Source organism: Leucopleurus acutus (genome assembly GCF_964270905.1).
Source record: "Leucopleurus acutus genome assembly, chromosome: 1".
NCBI classification, from domain to species: Eukaryota; Metazoa; Chordata; class Mammalia; order Artiodactyla; family Delphinidae; genus Leucopleurus; species Leucopleurus acutus.
In genome coordinates, this window is record NC_139142.1 from 959,334 (window position 1) to 976,306 (window position 16,973).

A 16,973-nucleotide genomic window follows, 5' to 3' on the forward strand; every position below is an offset into this window, starting at 1 on the left:
TTTGAGATCCTCTTTTCTTTGGGCCCCCATCTCCTTCCACAGGCCCCAAATCTGGGTCAGCAGAGCAGAGCTTTTCGCTAGAAGCCAGATGACGTGCTCTGCTCTCCCGGGAGCCGGTGTCACTGTGGCCAGGCGGGCAGGGCTGTGCTGAGCCCTGGAACGACGGGCGGGCGGGCGGGGGGGATGTCGACACCCACGGTGGCAGGCTCCCCGCCCCGGTGGGAAGGGCCGTGTAGGGCCTGCCTGGGCAGAGCTGCCCTGCAGACGGCAGCTGCTGGAAACACAGCAGCGAGAGCCACCTAGAGCTGCTTGGGGCCTGGGTGCGCCCACCCAGGGCTGGAGCCCGGCCAGGTGTGCCTCAGGGCTGCAGTCTGCGGGTCGGGATGGGGTGAGGATGACGCTGGCAGACAGACAGGCAGCAGGGAGGGCTTGCCAGCCTCAGAGAGGCCCTCCCTGTAGGGCCCTCCCCCCCGCAGCTGCCTCAGCGTAGGGAGGTCTGAGCAGCCGTTTCCATCTCCCTGTTCTTGGCAAACCCCGCCCCTCTCCAGGCCTGGTCCCCCCACTGCGGGTGAAGTGCGGCCGGAGCACCTCTGGGGACGGCCCAGGGCTCGGTGACCCCAGGACCCCAAGCAGCTCTGGTTCTGTCCTGGCTCCAGGTCTCTCTTGCCATCTGGCCACTGTAGGGCTCCAGGCAGGCCCTGCTCCCCTCCCCAGAGACCCCAGAGTGCAGGGGCCTGCGTGGCACCAGGGCCCGGCCGGCCGAGACACACACAGTGGGGCCGGCCTGATGTCTGCTCTCAGCTGCGTGGGGACCCGCTCTTCTAGTTCCGGCCCTGGCACAGGGCAGCCCGAACACCTCCTCCACTCCCGCCCAGCTCCCACCCCTCAGGCTGAGGTCTGGCCCGGGGACCGCCCTCCCTGCCTGGGCGTGCAAGAGCCGCACCGGGCCGAGCCCCTCCCCCAGGATGGGCCCCTGGTGACACTCGGGGTGCCCACGTCGGAGCTGCGAGACCAGCTCCGTAGCCGTGCCCGCTGGCTGCTGTACCCGCAGTGCCCCCTGGGAGGTGAGCCCCCTCCGGGCCCCAGCCGGAGGGAGAATCACCTGACCAGAGGCGCCAGGTGCCCCAGCAGGCACTGGCTGCATCGCCCCCCCCCCAGCCCAGGCTAGCTGTCCCCCCAGGAAGGGCGTCAGGAGGGCTGGGGCTGGCAGAGCCAGCAGCGCTTTCATTTCCCATCTCCTGGGTGGTTGGTGGGCGCCCACGCCTTGGAGGAGCACTGGTGTCTCTCTGGAATTGTCCCCAGAGATGCTTGTAGAAGGCAATTCCCGTTCCTGTGCCGCTCTCTGAAGATCTCTGGAGCCTCGCGCACCCAACCCGGCCCCCCGTCAGAGGTGGCGAGCACAGCACCTGGGGCAGCAGGAAGCGCTATTCCCGGTCCCGAGGGGGCGGGCGGGCTGGGGCAGGACAGCACTCCTGTCTCCCTTAACCCCCCCGGCCCAGGCAGAGGCTGGCACTGCGGCACCCCTGCTCCCTCCTCCATCCCGGCTCCTCTAATCCCCACAGCAGGTACAACCTGCAAGTCCCCAGTTTCACAGACAAGGAAGCTGAGGCCAGGAGAGTCACGTCCTGGAGACTGTCAGAGCTGGGGTCCCCCCACGGTCATCTGAGACCCCCTCTGTCTGCACCCTGGCCTGAGCTCCCAGAGTTGGACTCACCCTCGGTCTGGCTGGGAAGCGAAACAGGGGAAAACAAGGAAGGCTTCCAGGAGGAGGAGGCAGTAGCGGCTGGGAGTGGAGGAAAGGCAGACCCTGGGCTCTGGGAGCCTGAGGAGGGTGTGTCCTGGGTGCACAGTCACTTCGGGGGCAGAGCCTGGGAATACCACCACGTGACCTCTGGGGTGACAGCGACCCTAGTCAGTTACCTGGGAACGCACAACACTGACCTGGGCTCGCCTGCTTGGCCCGAGGGTGCTGCCTGACCTGGCATCCGGGATGTTTGCACCCGGCATGCACTGCTGACCTGTGTCTGAGACGGGGGGGATGGTCTGGGGGAGATGATCCAGCCATTTCCCAGGGCCAGGCCCTTCACTCGCGGGCAGGCACACACCAGCTCTCCACCTCCCCCAAGCTGGGCACTACACCCCCATTCTGCAGCTGGGGAAACCGAGGCCCAGAGGCCGAGCAGGGGAGGGAAGGTGGTGCGTGACTGGAGCCTGGGCAGGGCCTCTTGCCCCTGACACATCTTGGGTGGTCCTTGCAGTGTCCTGAGACGCAGGCCTCTCCTCGCATCTCACAGCTGGTGTCTGAGTTGCCGGGGGCGCTGTGGAGCTTAACCCCAGTCAGGGTCTCCATCTCGCCTCAGGCTCCCGTCCCCTCTCCACGGCCTCCTGGGAGCTGAGGCTGTGTCCAGGGCTGCTCCCCCAACACCGAGGGTGGGCTGAGGGGTAAACCTTTCTCGACCCCCACCCCGCAGGGACAAGAGGATTCGGAGCCCATGCAGGGCGGGGCTGTCAGAGGTGGGAGGGTGGAGCATCTAATGCCGCTTTATGTCCCATCAACCCTGCAGGCCCTGGTCACCCACTTGCCCGCCGCAGGGCCAATCCCTGACCACAGCCCTTGGGTACAGAAGGAGCCATTGGGCCCACATGTGCACATGCGGGGCCCAGCGTCCCACCAGCCACAGAGACCACCTGCGCTGTTCCCCAACACACAGGCTGGACCCCGTGTCAGGGCCGCAGGGGTCCTGCAGTCCTGGGGTCCTCCTGCCGCAGGACACTTGTGCTGAACGTGTCTGTGCTTCAGGTATTGTGGCTTGGGGGGAGCGGGGGCTTGTGTGGCCCCTCCGGGGGCTGTTACCCAGGGAGGGTCTTGTCTGAGAAATGGTGAAGCCACGGCTGGCCGTGCCCGCTGGGGCAAGCTCTTTGGGGAGGCCCTGGGCGTGCTGGGGGCATCCAGCTTGCGGCCAGGACCGCTGGCCTGAGCACATCCTCAGGGGTGGGGTAACGGGGCCTGGGAGGGTGGGCGCTGGGAGGCTGAGGAAGGATGCTGGAGCTCGGAGGAGTGCTGAGCGGGGAGGCCAGGGCGCCTGGGCTGGGGGCAGCCGGCGGGGCCTTAGCTGCCGTCCCGCTGGAGTACAGCTGCTGAGAGCAGGCAAGACGCGGCCCCGCCACGCTCCAGTGAGGAGGAAGCTGAGGCCGGCCGGCGCTGCTGCCCCTCATGGCTGCAGAGCGGGGAAGGGGTGGCACCCCGGGTGTGGGTGCCCAAGCCTGTCCCTCCTACCGCCCCTGTTGGTGAGCTCGTAACCCTGAAACAGCCCTTTCTGGCATCTGCGTCCTGAGCTGAGCTCCTGCGGGTGCTCTGGGAGGGGTGAGGGCTGCAGCAGGCGGAAGACGCAGGGAACCCCTGGCCACCTGCTCATCTGACCCTCCAGGCTGGCCTCCGGGGGCTGCGTGTCCTCCCTGCCAGAACCGTCAGGGGCTCCCAGGCCGCCACTGCGGCCGCCGCCCCTCTGCCTGGGGCCTCAGATGCCCCCCAGCCCCGGCGATGCCCCAGATACTCTGGGTCCTCACAGAGGAATCCTCAGTTCCCCCATGGGCTCCCGCACGCCGCCCCCGTCACCCCCCGGCCCTGCATTGGGCTGGGCCTCGGACTCTCGCCCTCAGGCCTCTCCCCAGGCTGTCCTCCCTCGGCCCCCACCCCCGGGAGTGTCTCCCTGAGCCCCCAGCCTCCTGCCCTGATCCCCGGCCACCCAGGTTGTTTGTCAAGGGGTGGGTGGATCTGGGCAGTGTACCCCAGCCCCTCTTCCGTGTGCAGCCTGAGACGGGCGGTCAGAGCCTGTCCTCGGGTGTCTGGGTGACAGCAGCCCGCGGCCAGAAAGAAAGAGCGCTAGGCTGAATGGACAGGGGTCGGAGAGGAGAGCCGGGTGGGGAAGGTGCCGCGCCTCAGCTAGGGAATGCCTGGGACCTGAGGCAGGTGCATGCGATCCAGCAGGTGAGGGGCAGAGGCCTGGGTGGGCCGTCCAGGGGGGGACAGGGGCAGGCAGAGCAGCCTTCCTGACGAGGAGGGAAGGCCGCGTCCTTGCCTGAAGCCTGGGAGCTGGAGGAGGGGGGCAGTGTGGGGGGGCGGGCAGGGAGGAGGCCTTGCTGCCTTTGGTCCCATCTGGCTGTGCCAGACGTGGAGTGCCCGGGCCCTGCCCTCCATGGACAGCTGCTTTCCCCTTAAGACAGTTCGTAAATGGATCCAATGACCATCGTTTAGAAGGATGTTGAAGTCCGGCCTGCCTTGCCAGGCCGCCAGGGGATGACCGAGGCGGCAGGAAGGAACCGCGGCTCCGAGAGGGAAGGTGGTTTGTTTTGTGACCCAAGGGTGCGCGCGGTACCACTTGGCGAGGCGGCCACACCACTGACCCCCTAGACGGGGGGCCCACAGTTGCGGTGCGGTGGCATCCCCATGGGGCCCCGGGGACGGGGAGGGCAGAGGACGCGGGGCTGCGGGTCCCAGGACGGCGCTCGGGTGGCAGCACGACTGGCTCATCTAGAGCTGCCCTCCTGTCTCCTGCTGGGACGAGTGCTGCGGCCAGGTCCCCCGGGGGCTGCTCAGGCCCTGGGCTCGGGGTCCCTGGGCTGCCCTTCAGAGCAGGGCCGGCCCTGCAGGGAGGCTGTGGCGTCACCTTGGGGCCCCGTTTACGTGTGCACACCTGCCTGCCCCTCGGCTCCGACCCACAGACGCTCCGAATCCAGTATTGTGGGGGCTGGAGTGGGCCCAGCTTTGCTAGTGAGCTGCGTGTTAGGCAGTCACGCGACAGCATGGCAGCCTGGTCACCAAGGGAGCTGCACGCTGGTGTCAGAGGAAGGAGATGCTGGGCCCGGGCCGGCTCCACGCCGCGCCCGCCCCACACCCAGCGAGGCCACACCGGCCCTGCAGCCTTGGCCCGCACTACAGAAGTTCCAGTTTGTCCTGGAGGAGCAGGCCTGCTCTGGCCTTCTACCAGAGCTTCGGAGCTAGGAGGACTGCCACGGTGTCCCCGGGGCTGCCCCTCGCTCCAGCCACACTCCGCCAGTTCACTCAATACAATTTGATGGAGTTCCGGGGACGGTCCTTGAGCAGGGTGTCAGAGGACAGGTCCCAGCCCCCCCGATAGCCCACCTCCTCCCCCTCTGCACAGGCCACCCCGGGACCTCAGCCGTCAGCAGACACGCCTCGGGCCTCCTTCCCCAGTCACGTGCACACGCTCGCTTCCTGCGCTCGCCGGCTCTCAGCAATTAAGTGATCTATTGGGTTCTGACGAGCATCTTGACAGTGCTATCACGTTATTGCTCCAAAGGGCTGGACATTTCGCGACTCTTTCCTGAGCATAATTTCCTCTTGGAGAATTGTTCCACTTCAGAGGACCCCACGAAATGGCAGTTAACGGTTTTCCCTGCCTGTGGCAAAGCGGAGTGCCCGGGCGGCCATGACTGGGGCTCCCCGGGCCAGTGCATCTTTTAATTTGGGAGCCACGGAGATGTGGTGGCCAGTCAGACACCAGAGGCTGCCCTGATGTGGGCAGGGAGGGGGACGGGGTCGGGGGCCACTGTGGACCCGGCAGGGCAGCATCTCAGAGGCCGCATGGAAGGGCAGGTGGAAGGGGAGGGGACACAGAGAGGAGGGTTCCTGAGACACGCAGGTGAGATCCGCTCATTCACACGTTTAACAAATGAGACTTATCGAGTGGAATAAAATGGCTGAAGATCAGGACAGCAGTCGGAGGTGTGAGGTATGCGGGTTCCCCTGATGCCCAGCCTGGCGGGAGTGTGTGCAGGGAGGCCCTGGCTCTACCTGCGCGGTAGGCGTGCTCGGGAGCGAGCTGGACCCCAAGGGCCCGGCCGGCTCGGCGGCTCCCGGGCACCTCGGCCCAGCTGACATTGAAGGTGGGCAGTCCGGGTGACCTACAAGGAGAGGGCCAGCAGGTCAGCTGACACATCAGCAGGAGTGCGTCATGCTCGGGTGAACCCACGGGAGACCGGATGTCTCCAGGACCAGGTCGCAGCCACGAGCCTCGGTGGCCGAGGGCTTCCTTCCCCAGGCCTGCAGGCCAACCAGGCATCTCTGGGCAAATTACAGATGAGGAAACAGTCACGGTTGGTGGGGGGTTGGCTCAGACACACCGGGGCCCTCCTCTTCCCTCTGGTGTCCAGCCAGCCCACCTACTCCCTCTTTCCAAGCTGGGGACCCCGTCGTTGCTTGTCAGCTCCCCTCCCAGCCGCCCCACCCTGGGGAGCTTGGGGCAGCCCTGCAGACACACTTGTAAACAGCTCCCTGCTGCAGTGCCCAGCTGCTCATCCCTGGGCCTCCAGGTCCATCTCGGGGGCCATCAGCTGCTCCTGGAGGCCTTTGCTGTAGGACAGCCACCCACCGGCCATCAGGCGGTGGCAGGTCAGGAGATGGCCAGGTGTGGGTAGGTGCAGCCTGGCTTTCATGACCCTTGTCTCTCTGTAACCAACCTCCCTTTGCTAATTTATTTTATTAGGCTGTGCCACGCGGAATACAGGATCTTAGCTCCCCAACCAGGGATTGGACCTGTGCCCCTGCAGTGGAAGTGCGGAGTCCTAACCAATGGACCACCAGGGAAGGCCCTGTAACCCCTTTAGGACATTGAAAGCAGAGGATTGACTCATTCCCTGTGTTTCTGTGTCAATGTTCCGGATCCCCCAAGTCAGTGGACGCTCCTGGTCGAATCCAGGAAGATGGCGTGTGAGGAACCTGCTGGAGCCCCTCGTTCCAGGAACTGTGATTCCTCATCACAAAGGCTTCTTTCTGGATGCGCAGCCTGTCCTCTGCAAGGACGTGGGTCCCTGCAGGCTTGGCCTGGCGACAGTGCGGGCGGCCCAGCTCTGCACACTCCCCACCTGCACAGGTGGGAGCGAGGGCTTCCTGCACCGAGGGGCTGCGTGCTCATCGCCCGCCCCCTTGTTCTGGACACAGAACCAGAAGTCTTGTGCTCGGGGGATGCTGGGCCCAAATTCTGGGCTCTGCAGCCAGTGGACAGAGGAATGGAAGCTGAGAAGCTCTGACCTAAACACGGCTGAGAGGTCTGCAGGCCCTGGGGGCAGATGGGGGGCCAGGAGCTGGGGGCAGGGAGCAGTGGGCAGGGAGACCCCTTTCAGGGTCCGGGAGGGTGCACTGGGCCCTGGCGTTCCTGGGCAGGTCAGAAGAGGTACCTTCAAGCTCCCCTGCCCAGCTGCACCTTAAACATGGCCTCCTGGGCCCCTCAGCAGCCTCCTGAGTGACTCTCTGACTGTGGCCTGGGAATTGGTGTTTTAAAGGCCTTGCAGGGGCTCCATTGCCCTGAAAGACGTGGAGCCCAGGGTACATGGCAGAGGTGTGCTTCCACACGCACCATCTCCTCTCATCTCCATGGATACCGGGAGGTAGCTATGAGCTTCATCTCCATTTCACAGACAAAGAGTCTGAGGGTCAGGGAGGTGATGGGCCAACTGGTGAACAGAAGCGCGATGTGGGCCCAGGTCTTCCAAAACCGGGCCTATAGCCTTTCTTTTCAGCATGGACCCTCCTAGAGACGGGTGCCCTCCCCTCAGACCACATTCCTCCCACAGGCTGGTGGCTGAGCCAACTGTTGTGAAAAGCCACACATCTGCCCATGTTAGAGAAAACAGGGACAGGGGTACAATCCTTCCTCCTGATCCTATCGATTCATATTTACTTTAAAATTTGATTTGACTAACATCTACTTTGTCTGATTAGAAAATCACTACATGCTGTTGAAGAAATTTGGAAATTCTGGCTGAGAATCAAGAAACTTCACATCCAAACCTGTCACCTGTCACTCAGAAAGACCCCAATGGGATGCATTTCCTTCTGCCTTTGCGTTTGTTTGTTTGCGTGAGTGTCTAACTCTGTCACTATTTCTGCATTTATTAGTTGGCTTTCCACCGTAAGGCATTCATCTATTCATTTTTCCATTGTATTAGTTGGACTCAAAAAATCTTCGTTTAGTCGGCTCCTATCTGTTATAATCATTATTTATTTAAGTGCTTGAATTGTCCCCAGTTTGGCCAGTGGGAGCCCCTTCATGCCACCTCCAGTGTCCTTTATGACATGCCCCTCATTCGTAGAGCACTTCCCTACATTCTGGCTCATCCTCACTTTCCCTGGAAATAGCCATACAAGCAGTCCTGGTTTCTTTTAGTGGAGATGGTAGTTAGAAGCCAAGGTATGGACCCTGAGTGTGCTCAGCACTGCTGGGGAGTCACTGCTCTCAGGCCGTCTCTGTAGACAGGGCCAGTTAATGAGCTTTTCCATGTGGGACATATAGAACACAACCTGTATCTGTATACCTCATTGGGAGTTCATAGCTGACAACTGCATTCCAGTGCCACACTGCAGATGTCTTTCCTTAACTATGGCTTGCACTCCAAAGGCGGGAAACTTGGCTCGCAAGATCTCTAATATATTTATTCTTTTTCTCAAGCCTAGAATAGACAGAAAATAGTTTCAGAAATGAAACTGAGGAGGAAAAACCTGTTAACCGGAGTTCAATATTTGTTTTCAGGATGTGTGTGTGAGAGAGAAGAAGAAGAAGGAGAAGGAGGAGGAGGAGGAGGGGGAGGGGGAGGAGGAGGAGGAGGAGGAGGAGGAGGAGAAGGAGAAGAAGAAGAAGAAAGAAGAGGAAGAGGAAGAAGGAGAAGAAGAAGAGGAAGAAGATGAAGAGGAAGAAGGAGAAGAGGAAGAGGAAAAAGAAGAAGGAGAAGAAGAAGAAAGAAGAAGAAGAGGAAGAGGAAGAAGAAGAAGAAGAGGAAGAGGAAGAGGAAGAAGGAGGAAGGGGAAGGGGAAGAGGAAGAGGAGGAAGGGGAAGGGGAAGAGGGAGAGGAAGAGGAAGAGGAGGAAGGGGAAGGGGAAGAGGAAGAGGAGGAAGGGGAAGGGGAAGAGGAAGAGGAGGAAGAGGAAGAGGAAGAGGAAGAAGAAGAGGAAGAGGGAGAAGGAGAAGGGGAAGGGGAAGAGGAAGAGGAAGAGGAGGAAGAGGATGAGGAAGAAGAAGAGGAAGAGGGAGAAGGAGAAGGGGAAGGGGAAGAGGAAGAGGAAGAGGAGGAAGAGGATGAGGAAGAAGAAGAAGAAGAGGAAGAAGAAGAAGAAGGGGGCAGGGGAGGAGGATGAGGATGAGGGAAGGAAGAAGAGATAGAACGGGAAGGAAACAGGAGAGAGAGAATTTACATCCAGTGCAATGCAGATCTTAAGGGCAAGATTTGATGAGTTTTGATGGACATATATACCCATGTAGTCATCACCCCAATCAAGATACAAGATGTTTCCATCAACCCCAAACGTTCTCTTGTGCCCTCTCCAGTAAGTCCCCAACCCTTAGGCAATCCCTGTTCTGATTTCTATCATCCTGTCTGGTGTTGCCTGTTCTTGAACGTGACTTAAATGGAAGGGTACAACATGCTCTTCTGTTTCTGGCTCCTCTGGACTGACACGACAGTTATGAGACGCATCCATGTTGTTGCACGTGTCACGCGTTGATTCACTCCTACCGCCGAATGCAGTTCCACTGTGTGCACGTGTCACCATTTGTTTATCCCTTCTCCTGTTGATGGACACCTGGGCAGTTTCCAGAGGTTGGCCGTTATGAGTAAGGCTGCTATATACATTCTCACACAAGTCTGCTTGTAGGCCTGTGTTTTCACTTCTCTTGGGTAAGGAGAGCTATCTAGGAGAGGACCAGCTGAGTCAGAGGGTAGGTCCATGTTTAACTTTGTGAGAAACTGCTGAACTGTTTTCCAAAGTAGTTTCCATTTTTCCCTCCCACCAGCAGCGTGCAGAGCTGTGGTTCTCCTTATCTTCCACAACACTTAGTACTATCAGTCTTTTTGTTTTCAGTTATCCTAGTGGATATGAAGTGATTTCTCACATACTCGTGGTTTTTGTTTGAGCCACCTGATGACCAGTGGTGTTGGGCACCTTTTCCCGTTGTCCCTGATCATTTGCATTTTGTGTTTGCTGAATTGTCTGTTAAAATATTTTGCCTATTTTATTGTTCTTTGCCTTTTTATTAGTGACTTGTGGGGCTTCTTCATAGATTCTGGATACAAGTAAGTCCTTTGACAGACGTGTGAATTGCAAATATTTCCTCCTAGTGGGTACTTTGCCTTTTTTAGTTTCCTAATTACATCTTTTGAAGACCAGAAGTTTTCGTTTTTGCTGAAGCCAAATTTAACTTTTTTTTTCCTTTAGTTATTGTTTTTTTTTGTCTTCTGTTTAAGGACACTTTGCCTCTCCACACTCATGAAACCATTCTCGTGTTTTCTCCTAGAAGCACTATACCTTTAGCTCCTACGTGTATAATCCACCTCAAAATAACTTCCGTATGTGATGCAAGCAAGGGATGGGGGCTCATTTTTTCCATATATTTATCCAGATGGTTCAACATCATTTGTTGATAATACTTTCCTTTCCACATTGAATTGCTGGGATATGTTATTCAAAAATCAATTGATCATGTAAATATGGGTCTATTTCAGGACTTTCGATTGTGTCCCATTGAATAATTTGTCTATATTTACGCCAAAATACATTACAGTCAGTTACTGGAGCTTTATAGAAATTTTGAAATCAGTGTACTCCTCCAACTTTATTCTTCTCTTTCGGAATTTCTTTTCCTATTCTTTTTTTTTTTTTTTTTTTTGCGGTACGCGGGCCTCTCACTGTTGTGGCCTCTCCCGTTGCGGAGCACAGGCTCTGGACGCGCAGGCTCAGCGGCCATGGCTCACGGTCCCAGCCGCTCCGCGGCATGTGGGATCTTCCCGAACTGGGGCACGAACCCGTGTCCCCTGCATTGGCAGGCGGACTCTCAACCACTGCGCCACCAGGGAAGCCCTCTTTTCCTATTCTTGATCCTCTGTACTTCCAAATAAATTGTAAGATTAACTTGACAATTTCTGCAAAAATGCTTCTGGGATTTTGATTGAGATGGCATTAAATCTGTAGTTCTCTGTGGAGAACTGACCTCCTAACAACATCAAGCCTTCCAATCTATGGTCTCATTATATCTTCCTATTTATTTAGGTTTTCTTTAAGTTCTGTCAAAGATTTTTAAAAAATAAAAATAGCACTATTTTTCAGTTTACTGTGTAGAGGCCTTGTATAATTTTCAGTGAGTTCCTAACCTATTTAATTTTTAATATTATAAATGGAACTGTTATTTAAAAGTCATCTTCCTATTGCAAGTAGAAAATATATGGTAATAAACTAATTTTTGTATATTGACATTGAATTCTGCATCTTACAAAATTTACTGATTAGTTCTAGTAATTTTTCTCAGATTCTTTATAATTTTCTATGTAAAAAAATTATTATCTGTGATTAAACAGCATTTTACTTCTTTACAAACTGTATGGCTTTTCTTTCTTTCCTGTGCCTTATTTCCCTGATAGAACTTGCAGTACAATGATGAACAACTGTGTTTTGGGTTTCAGGGGGAAATGCCCAAATGATTTCACTAGTAGGAATGACGCTTATTATCTCTAGGTTTTTAGTAGATGTCCTTTATCAGATTGAAGAAATCTCTTCCTATTTTCATCTTCCAGAGGTTTTCATTTTATCCTGAATAGGTGTTGAATTTTGTCAAATGCTTTTCCATTCCTGTTGAGATGATCATATAGTGGCTCTTTCCGTGTCGTGAACAAAGGGAATTATAGTGTATGGGGTTTTATTTTTTTATTTATTTAATTTTTGTTGTTGTTGTTGTTAGAACTCAGCAAAATAAAATTCCGGTTTATTGTTGGACGACACTGTTCCACACATACATCAAACAGGCCCCCCCCAAAATAAACAGCAACTTCATAGACAAAAAAAGGTGGGGGGGAAACACCTTTAATCTTTGGCCTTTTTAACCATCGCGTACAAACCAACTACTTATTGTACGGCTAAGTACATACGCAAAAAAAGTTACGTGAATGCTCGGAATAAGATTGTGTTTTTGTTGTTGCTTTTGCTTTTTTTACAAGTTTTTTTTCCTCCTTTGAGATTGTAATGAACATGGTCGCACCACAAGTAAAGTCAGAAGTAGGACAAAGAACGCTCTGAAGGCTGGTCTGGTGATCCGAGATCATTAAAAATGGCTGACCCCCTAACAATATGTACAAAAAGATAAAGCGTAGATAAAAAATACAAACAGATTTTCTCTTTAAAGTACTTTAAGAAAAAAAAGCAGGGCCTTGGAAGTTGTGGTTCTTTTTTCCTCCCCTGTTGCAAATTCACGTCGTGGTTCTGGCTGGGTGGCGGGGACGGCGTGTCACCTGCGGGTGGCGCTGCCCGCAGTGGGCGGGCGGGCAGGCGGGACCCTCCTCGAAGGGGACCACGTTTAGATTCTGCGACGGGAAGTGGAGGGTGACTAGGTCACGGTGGCCTTTTAAGCTTAGCTTTTCCTTTTGTGCTGTCCCGTTCTCATCGGTCTTCCGCTTCTTGGTGTCAACGTCGTCATCATCCTCATCTTCAGCTGCCCGTCTGCATGTAGCTGCGTCGGCCTCCGCACCTTCATGTCCTCTGCTTCTTCATCGACCTTGCTGTCGGCCTCCTGCTCCCCGTTTTCCTCGCTAGCATTCCCACGAGCAGGTGCCCCTCTCCCATTCTCCGCCTCCTCCACAACTTCTTCTTCGAAGTCCTCGGTGGTGATTTCCGTCGCCACGTCGGACATGACGGGCACGCTGGAGATCCGACGCAGCGGATTAAGAAGAAAGCGGGAGGGGCTTCTCAGGGGCTTGCCTGGTGGCGCAGTGGTTGAGAATCTGCCTGCCGATGCAGAGGACATAAGTTCGTGCCTCGATCTGGGAAGATCCCACATGCCGCGGAGCGGCTGGGCCCGTGAGCCATGGCCGCTGAGTCTGCGCGTCCGGAGCCTGTGCTCCGCAACGGGAGAGGCCACAACAGTGAGAGGTCCGCGTCCCGCAAAAAAAAAAAAAAAAAAAAAGTGTCCATTTCACTGCATTTTTTAAAATACATTTATTTATTCACTTATTTATTTTTGGCTGCGTTGGGTCTTCGTTGCTGTGCGCGGGCTTTTCTCTAGTTGCAGAGACTGGGGCTACTCTTCATTGCGGTGCGCGGGCTTCTCATTGCAGTGGCCTCTCTTGTTGCGGAGCACAGGTTCTAGGTGCACGGGCTTCAGTAGTTGTGGCACACAGGCTTCAGTAGTTGTGGCTCGTGGGCTCAGTAGTTGTGGCTCGCGGGCTCTAGAGCGCAGGCTCAGTAGTTGTGGCGCATGGGCTCAGTTGCTCCGCGGCATGTGGGATCTCCCCGGACCAGGGCTCAAACCCTTGTCCCTTGCATTGGCAGGTGGATTCTTAGCCACTGCACCACCAAGGAAGTCCCTCGCAGCATGGTTGAATTAAGCTGTTCATGAGATCCCTTTATCTGCTGTGTCCTTGGTAGTGTCCCCTTCTTACTTCCTGATCTTTGTCATGTGTCTCTCCTTTTATTACTCTGGGAAGGGATTTAGCCATTTCATTAATCTTTTCAAAGAAACAACTTCGGGCTTTGCTTATTGTCTCTGTTGTTTTTTAAATTTCATTTACTCCTGCTTGTATCTTTGTTAATTCCTTCTTTCTATGGGCTTAAGTTGCTCTTATTTTCCAGCTTCTTAAGGTGGAAACTTATTGGCAAATTCTTTCTACAGAGGGTCTGAGAGGTTTTTCTGTCCTAACACCAAATACGTGTTTTAGTTGCCCTAAACCATGAGACTGGGGATTTCTCTAAGGCAAAATGCTGTGTAAACATGAATCTCACCCAGTGTAGTTCTCTTCTTTCAAGGGTCAAAGCTGTCCACTTTCTGTTTATTCTTGTTTATCCTCTGATGTCTTCAAATAGTTGCATTTTATATTTTCTCTAAGTTTATATTTGTCATTATTGTAGGAGGATTAGTCAGACAAATTCCTTCTGGTATCTCTCAATGCATATGTTATTCAACCTGACAGATATAAATGGTAATGCCTTAACTTTGCATTTCTTTGGCTAAATGTGGTTGGACACTTTTTCATCATTTTTGGTGATTTGTAGTCTTTCATTTATGAGTTGTCCTTTGCCAATTTTATTTGGGATGATAGGGTCTTTGCTGAGGACTTTTAAGAGATCTTTCTCAGTGCGCGATATTTGTTGCAAATATTTTCACAATGTCATTTGCTTTTTAATTTTGTTTATTATGGCTTTTTTTTTTTTTCCAGTACGCGGGCCTCTCACTGTTGTGGCCTCTGCCATTGCGGAGCACAGGCTCCGGACGCGCAGGCTCAGCGGCCATGGCTCACGGGCCCAGCCGCTCCTCGGCATGTGGGATCCTCCCGGACGGGGGCACGAACCCGCATCCCCTGCATCGGCAGGCGGACTCTCAACCACTGCACCACCAGGGAAGCCCTGTTTATTATGTTTTAATACACAGAATTATTAAGTAGCTACACTGAAAGTGCTTTTATATATGTAAGAGCTTTTACGATTTACTATTTTTATTGAAATACATTTTTAAATTTTTTGAATAATATTTCAACATTTATGTAGATAATATTTGCAGTCCTATTAATGAATTGTACGCTGCTAAATAATTGTATTATATTAAATCATTCTTTCTTTCCCATGGTCAACTTCATAGATTGTTGATTAAGCTTGAAGCTGAATTTTATTTGCTAGTATTTCATTTTTTACTTTACATGAACTTTTATATTTATAGCAGACTTTCCCAAAGGAACCCCACCCCCAAGAGATGCCTCCAGGTAGAAATGGTTTTCTGGTTGGACAAATAAGATTGGGAAACACTGGAGATTCTCTTCCTGCCCTTGTTAAGAATCACAATGCATATTTGCAAGTTCAAGGCTTTGAGAGGTTCTGCATTTAAAAATTATGTTGACCTTGGTGAACCAACTTTTTATTTAACTTTATGAAATAGTGGCATCTTTTTATGTAATTCCTAAGTAATATAGTTTGAAGAACATACGGTGAGTTATATTTGTCAAAATTACTTGGCAAGTTTTCCAAATTTATAAGTTTCTAAAACTGAGTACATAATTTTGGAATTAATCATGCCTTAAATGTTCACAATAACTCAACAGCAAGAATGCCTGAGTCTGGAACCCCTTCTGGAGGTAATCCTTTTCTATTTTTAACGTTTTTCCCAGGGGTATCTATTTATGCATATTCTTAGCTCCTTTAATGTCAACTTTGATAATTTATCTGTTTTCATTCAGATTTATTAGCATACAACAGTGCAAGTAATTCCTTGTCAATTTTAAAAACTGTCTGCGTGTTTATTTTACTGCTTATATGATTTAAAATTTTGTTTAATTGCTATTTCACCCCCTCTTTCTTCGTAGTAACTAGATTAGCCAGAGTCTGGTCTGTTGTGTTAGATTTTTCAAAGACTTAGCTCTTTAATTTACTTATCTCTTAGGTCTTAATCTGCTTAGCAATTCTTGTTTTTCTGTTTTTTTAATTTAATAATTTCTGCTATTATCTCCTCCGTTTTAATCCTCCTTGGAACTACTTTTAAAAAACTCATTGACTTGAAGGCTTTGATATTTTTTTTTCTTTGTTTGATAATGAAAGCATTTAAAGATGTGACTTTATCTTTGAGGACAGCTTTGTAGAAACCCATTTGTTGCTAGCAATTTCATTATTTTTCTGATATTCTAGAATTTAAGTAATATTTCTTTTTCCCTTTTTCCTCCAATGTTATGTTTACAGGAGTACTTTTTAATCACCAGTTGGTAAGGATTTTGAATTTAGACCTTTGTTAATAATTTCTAGTTTTAATCCTTCAAAATAAATTAATGTCATTGTACAACTTTAACTTTTTGAATATATTGAAGTATTTATTTTTTATTCGCCTAGGAAATGTCCCTTTGGAAATCTTTCATTGATCATTTAAAGTATTATTTTTAATTACCTAAGTAATCATGATTACATTGTCATTGTAATAAAATATAATGTTATTATATTAGCAGATACAAAATTATATATAAATACATATAAACATAAAATACCACTGACCTCCATCCTCAGTTCTAGTCTCCTAGTCTCCAGGGAAAAAAATCACTAGTACAGTTGGTGTGTTTTCTTTATTATACATTTCTATATGTTTGCATATAAATATATAATCTACAGAAATACACACTTTTGACTTCTGTATGCTTAAGCAGTTGTATGTATTGTCCTGTAGGCTAGCTTTTTCACTCACAGTATACTTTGCATATATGCCCCGTAAGCTTATTGAAGTCTGCTCTATTTTTTCCAACTTCTACCACAATATTAATAGACAATATTCCCTTAACCTTGTCCCTATCAGTGGCCCTTTAGGCTGTTCCCAATTTTCCTCAGCTGTAAACAACTCTGCCGTGAACATCCTCATACGTGCCTCCATGTGCTCAGGTGCTAAGTTTTCCTGGTAAACCTTTTTGAGGCATAGCAGACACACAGAAAAGGACGAAAATCATAAACACCAGCTCAACACCCAGATGAAGACACGGACACCCCCGGAAACCTCTCTCTGCCTCTTCCAGTCATCACGCCCTGCCCAAGACGAATGGCCAGCTTGACCTGTAACAGTATGCATTCGGTTCTGTTAGCCTGCTTCACACCTTAGATTACAGGCTCATTCAAAATGTACCATCCGCATCTGACTCCTTGCATTCACTGTTTTGTTTGAAAGATCAACACACGTTGTTATGTGTCCTTGGAGTTCATGAATCTCACTGATACCTAAAGCGCACTGGGTGAGCGCGCCGCACGTTGCCCCTTCCACTCTTCTACTTTTGGTGGGCTTTCTGTTCACTTCCAGTTTGGGGTCATTATAAATGGTGCTGCTACGGTTGTTCTTTTTTTTTTTTTTTTGCCATGCACAGAGCTTGCGGGATCTTAGTTCCCTGACCAGGGATCGAACCTGTGCCCCCTGCAGTGGAAGCGCTGAGTCCTAACCCCTGGACCGCAGAAGTCCCTCCTA